The following is a 7104-nucleotide window of genomic DNA, read 5'->3' on the forward strand; positions in this document are numbered from 1 at the left end:
CAGTTCAGTTCATTCTTAAGAAGACACTGATGAAGGAATTGTACAGGAATGTGTTTGTGGCCTACTGACTGTTTGTGATTAAAAATACTTGTGTAGGCAACACTGCTAGACTTGAAAAGAATTATAAGTTCCTGCAGCCTGGGAAATTCATTGAGGGAGAATCCACTAACGCTTGAAGTGGTAGCTTTTGACCTCTGGCACTGGTAAATACCAGCCAAATGATGCACAGACTTTACTTCTAAATGACTAATCCTTACATAATTTCCTTTCCTTAACAACTCCATGAAGTCTCCAACTTTCAGAATTACAGAATCTGGAATAACAAGATACGTTTTGTTACCAGGCTCCTGTAAACACTGATCATTCTCTCCTCATATCTCCACTCTTGATTCAGAACCATATTGATTTCTTTTTTTGGAAAATTGGAAATTATTAGGAAAATCAGTACTTTGTACACTTTCTGTACCTCCTATTTCCCACTAACACCTCATATTTTATCTAATAGTGGTTACGGAATTGTGGGTAAAAGCTTGGGCCTGAGGTTAAGCTGATGGGAGATGGAATCCAGTTACTGGAAGTCTATTAGAAAATAGTCTCGCTACTTAGTTGTCTAACTCAGAGTGAGTTAGAAATATTTTCTAAACCTTGGTTTATTCATCTGTACAAAGGGGATAATATTGCCTACTTCGTGGAATATAGGTGCATTAAAGAAAATAGTCTATGTTTAATGCTTAGTATCTAATAATTCATCAACAAAAAACCCCAGTAGGTACAGAAAAGCTTGACTTAAAATCAAACACATATGTGGCTCCTGCTCCCACAAACTGGTAAGAATTAGAACTAATTCAAATTAACTTAAGGAAAAAAATTCTTAATTACTCAAAATAATAATGAGATGTATCATACAACCCCAGGAGAGGAATGCCCACTGGGTCTCAGGAAGAACTGAAAGGAGAATTTCACAACCAGCAAACTTCTCTCTGTCTCTCATCTATTCACATTTCTGAATAAGCCCTGATCCTTCTTTCTTCCTCTCTAGTTTGTTCCCCTTATCTGTATCATTCAGTGAAAGTCAGGACTATTAAGCGCTCCCAAGGGTTAAAAGGTCAGCCTTTCAAGAGGGAAAAATCCTTATCTCTTTATATGTCATATTCAAATCTCTGAGGACAAGCTTCAATAGTCCACTTTGGTTCATGAGCCCACTGTTGACCCAATAGCTAAGGCCAGGTTGTTCCTTGTTACCATCATGTTGATGGAAGGGGTTCATGGCAGGGAGAACAACTTAGTTTCTAGGAAGAGTTTTATAGGTGGCCATGAAAATTGCCAGCCTTCTGTATCTCCAGCTCTCTTCTTATGTCGGGACATGTGTACTTGGGAGGGGGTGCTCCCTTCACAGAGTCATTTCTTGGTGATCCTGGCTGCCATGGTGATGCCATTGTAGCACCAGGCATGGGCTCCTTCTGCACAGCAACTGACATTGATACAAATCCCATGGGTTCTCAGAAGTGCTTATCTGATCCATGTGCCTTTTGTCTCCTCACCCCAATGGATTATAGAATCTCAGCACTTAGAAGTGAATGTAGAAAACGGAAATCACACACACACACACACACACACACACACACACACACACTTTATAGATGAGAAAACTGAAGCCCAGATCGTTGAAGTCCTTGGCTATTATTACACAGCAAATTAACAAATCAGGACCAGAAGCCAGGTAGGTGTCTGGACTTTGTAGACTAGTCTTCTTTTTATATTAAGTTTGATATTTCTCGGTCGCCAGTCAACACCCAGGATCCAATTCTTTGTCCACATGATGCAGTTATTCTGGGTTTAGAGCACCATGTTTCAATAAGAGTGGCTGCCTTTTTCAGCCTACCCTAAGTACAGCTTCGCGGATCATATGCAACTTCAGAAAAAGCAGCTGCTGCACATGACTGTGAACTTCATTGCTTTTCCCTTAGGGCAACACCTGAAAGGGATTTACATTACAGATTCTCATCATTACCTGTTATCCATTTTTCTTTCCTAAGTTCCTTGTTATTAGTACATATATTAAGAAATTAAATATTCCATTAATGACAGTTTTGAAAGATATTTACAGGTAAGGACAGCAAAAGAAAAAAAAAGAAATGTATAATAGTGGAGTTTGGACGATATCCTGAGACTTATTATAAATGTGCCTTTGCCTTTGAAGTAATCTGTCCTTTTTTGCCCATTTCTAGAGGGAAAGGGATCACTGATTCTTGAGGGGGGAAAGAATGAACACTTGTAGAGATGGTCTCATGGAGAATTCTTTTATCTACCTCTTGATGGTTCTCCATATAAGCCTAAGTATTATGTATCTAGAAAAAATAAGGATTACTCTATAATTGCTGCCTAATGTCAAATATTCCCAAGACTATGTCATGATATACTGAGCTCCATCATCATTTGTTTATATTTTATGTATATTCCCTATTGATATACGAATATTTTCCTCCTCTCATATATAGTTAACATCTATGGTTTTTGAATTAGTACTTTCATCTTTTAGGAGTCACCCCTTCTCAACTCTAGTCCATGTGGTTCTATAAAAGATAGCTCCCCCCTTAGAGCCAAGGGGTAGCATATAACCAAGACATAGCCAATTAGAGATCTGAAATCACCTGCCCATGGTGACAGGCTCAGGAATAAGCATGTGACCCAATCAGAGCCAATGAGACTCCATTTTAAGACATTTATCAGAATCATTGGCTAGAATACTGAAAAGATAAATGGTCACAGGAATTTGGTAGCAACAGCCAGAAGAGAGCGTCTTTCTGAGAGCCAACACAGAAGAAAGGCAAACTGAGATGTGTGTGAGCCAAAGAAGGATAGAGTAAGGAGAAGTTCAGTTGATATTGTTTGAGCCCCTAGATCTAGCCATGCATTAAGTTATTTTTTTTAATTTAAGACAATTTTAATTATTTTTATCTGTACTTGCAGTGGCAAGAATCCATACCGATTCTATGTGAAAACTTATTTTACAAATATATGTCTCATATACACACTCTCTGCTGTATCTATCCTACTTTCAGAAAACTGGAATTCATTGAAAAGTGTAGTTGGAAACAGTGCAAGATTCCAAAGTGGAGATGTCATGTGTTACAAAATGAAGAGAAAGACCAATAATTAATAATAATGGGTTGACATAAGGATTTGAATTTTTGAAAAATGAACTACAGTAATCAAGATGGAAGATAATCATACTTGAAGGTGGAGAGGAAGGAATACACAGTGTAGATGTTGGAGAGGAAAACGTCAGCATTTGATGATAATAATGTTATTTACCCTCAGGTTTTTGTGCTTCTGGTGATACATAGTATGACTCTGTGCATTTGGAGATTGGGGCAGGGGTGGGGCAGCAATTATGAAAAAAAAATTCACTGTTCTATCTTTGCCGAGTTTCCTTTGATTTGGCACCAACACAGTTAGTTTGAAAACTCTGGGAAATAGATCATAGGTAGATAAGTCCATTTGCATGTCATGTGTGTGGAGAAGGTAGTTTAATGTGAGTAGAAGGAATTCATTACATCTTGGCCTATAGAGATAAGAACACAAGGCCCAGGCTGGGATGGTAGGAGATCATAGAAATCGTGAAGGGAACTGAATGGAACCTGCCATGTAGAATCTTACAATTCAAGAGAGTTAAACTGGGAAAGGAATCACCTTTTCTGTTTTACCCATTTGATGAGGCCAAGGAAAATTAGCTAAAAATAATCTTCCAGTGTACGGCCTATGTTTTTAAGAGGTCACCCACATTATTGTATAAATTAAAAGAAAGAACATCAGAATTCTTGAGTTCTACATCATGTGAATTTAGCCATTATATCAGTCAACTTTTTTCATAATTCCCTCCTTCTTTGTTTGTTTGTTTATTTGTTTGTTTTAAAAAATAATGTGCACTTGAGACAACATGGCTGGATCTCAAGGGCATTAAGCTAAGTGAAAAAGTCAGACAGAGAAAGAAAAATATTGTATGATCTCACTTATATGTGGAATCTAAAAAAAAAAAAAGAAAACCAAAAATAAAATAATATAACAGATTAAAATTCTCAACTACGTGTTCAATGCAAAATGTATCACATTTCAGGTGTCCTCTTCTTATAAGATACCACATGGTAACTATACTGTATTGTTAACGATACTGTATTGTATACTTGAAATTTGCTAAGAAGGTACATCTTACATGTTCTCATCACACACACACAAAAGAGAAAGAATGAAAATGGTAACTGTTGAACTGATAGATATGGTAGTTAGCTTGGTTGTGGTGATAAGTTCACAATACATACATATATCAAAACATCAACTTGTATACCTTAAATATGTACAATTTCTATTTATCAATTATACTTCAGTAAATCTAGAAAAAAAGATGCCATATTTCTAAACAACTGGATTCATGGTTATTACTGTCATGGGAAAATCCTCCTTGAAAAATTTATTAACGATAGTTTTAATAATATCTGATGATTGATATTATATGGTATCGCCAAAGCTTTAATATGCTGGCATCTGTTAAAAATATTTACGTTAATGCATAACCTTAGCATAATTTAATTAACTAAACATATATAAATACTGATATATAAAGTAGAAGAACCTATCGTTTGAAACAAAGAATACTTAATTTTCAATAATTATTCAGAAAATAGGCTATTGTTCATTTATATGTATGGCTTAAGTTAATGTATGTTGATAAATTAAAATAATTTCATTTATCACCAGAATATTATGCATTGGATTTTGTATGATTCAGGAAATAATTGCAGAAGTTATATTAATAAAATAATTCTAATAAAATTTTTAAAGATACTCGTCATAGAACCGTGTAACAATTAGTTGCTTAGTAATCCTTTTTTGTTTGTTTTTACAAAGACTAAAGGTACAGGTATTTAGGAACACACATAAATTTGGACTTTTATAAGAGTACATCAACCACAAAATAAATGTCACAGAACTGATAGATATAAGTTATATACTAAGTGTTCCAATCAATGATTGCTAAGCAAAGAAGTATATTTGTACAATATTTATGCTTAAACCCACTTGCTTTCAAACTTTTGTATCTATGTACACAGCTCAAAAGGATTTTTTAAAAAATATATTCAAAAAGACCATACTTGCCTTTCTCTTTACTTCTAAAGGCAAATCTAGTTCTGTTTTTTACTCTGATAAGACGAGAATTTATTTTTGTAAACAAGACATATATATATACACACACATATATATACGTACATATATGTGTGTGTGTATATATATATGCCTTTACAAAAATAAATCTCGAGGATTATAAAAATGACTTTATGGTTAGATTCTTCAATCAAAATGTTCTCTAGAGTACTTTTAAGATAGTAATAAACATTGGAATTTATAAGAGGCAACGCATCAAACTTCTGAGCATGCAAAATAAATTTTATAGGTATAAAAGGGGGGGGTATGCCCTTTTATGAGAAGACAGTAAGGTCTAAGTGATCAAAATAGATAAACCGCAGCACCTGCATGAAAACTATAGGTCAAGGAAAACCTATGACCTTTACAGTATCAAATAGCAGCATATTTTCAGTCTTACAAGTGGTGCTTACTACTTCTGGTCATTATACTTTGTTCTTCATTTCATGATTGCCATCTAAAAATAGTCTGGGCCTTAGCAGGGCAAGATTGTTAGGGAGGGCTTTGTTATGAAATGAGACTTTGGGGAATTTTCTTAAAGGAGGTGCTGGAAGTGCCTGGTAGAGAATCCTACTAGGAAGTCAAACGAGGAGGTGGGAGCCAGCTTGGCAAATGGAATCTTACTGTTTCCACCTCCAAAACAGGTCCTGTTTCTCTCAAATCTCCAGAATGGCCTGTAGCAAATTTCTGAAGGCTTTCCAGAATGGTGGACGACCGAGATTAGATTTCTGTTTTCTGATTTCATTCTGGATATTTGTGTCCCTACAAATTCTCGTGTTATCCGAGTAAAAAACAGAACTAGATTTGCCTTTAGAAGTAAAGAGAAAGGCAAGTATGGTCTTTTTGAATATATTTTTTAAAAAATCCTTTTGAACTGTGTACATAGATACAAAAGTTTGAAAGCAAGTGGGTTTAAGCATAAATATTGTACAAATATACTTCGTTGCTTAGCAATCATTGATTGGAACACTTAGTATATAACTTATATCTATCAGTTCTGTGACATTTATTTTGTGGTTGATGTACTCTTATAAAAGTCCAAATTTATGTGTGTTCCTAAATACCTGTACCTTTAGTCTTTGTAAAAACAAACAAAAAAGGATTACTAAGCAACTAATTGTCACACGGTTCTATGAAGAGTATCTTTAAAAATTTTATTAGAATTATTTTATTAATGTAACTTCTGCAATTATTTCCTGAATCATACAAAATCCAATGCATAATATTCTGGTGATCAATGAAATGATTTTAATATATGTATGTGTATGTAGTGAAAGGTATAGTATTTGAAACATGCAATGGAAGGACTGCAGTCATTCACACGAAGCACATGACATTTACTTAGTGATTCACTAGTTTCTGTAGAATAATTTTTATGTAGATGGCAAGGAACATCAACAACAAGATCATAGATGGGGGTGAGTTGTTAGTAGTAGTAGTAGTAGAAGTATTCTATATCATTGTTCTGTAACCACCCAGAAACAACAGAAATCACAGTGTTCTTGTGCTTTTTTAGGAATGTTACTGCACTTCCCTTTTATACTTCAACTGGAAATACATACAACATGATTACCCCAAATATAGCCACACAATTTAAAACACTAATTTTGTTTTAAAAATCCATACTAGAGTTTTGCTCTCTGCCTCTCCAGCATTGTTCCTTCTTGTAGCATTCATTCTAGATTTATGTTTGGGAATCCAATTAATCAAGGCTGCAGGTTACCTAGGCCTGAACTGATCCACATAGCCTGTTACTTTGATTTGAATGGTTGGGACACTTCAATAAGAGGTAGCAAGAGGCAAGGGCATTTTTCTGGGAATGTTGTAAAAGAGACTTCTCTTTCCTTCCCACGGGCACACAGTCAGGGAGCACATGAGGAGATGATTCAGCCACTTTGCCACCAC

This window comes from Rhinolophus sinicus, chromosome 6 (genome assembly GCF_057876585.1).
Source record: "Rhinolophus sinicus isolate RSI-liver-muscle chromosome 6, RSI-T2T, whole genome shotgun sequence".
In the NCBI taxonomy this organism is placed as follows: domain Eukaryota; kingdom Metazoa; phylum Chordata; class Mammalia; order Chiroptera; family Rhinolophidae; genus Rhinolophus; species Rhinolophus sinicus.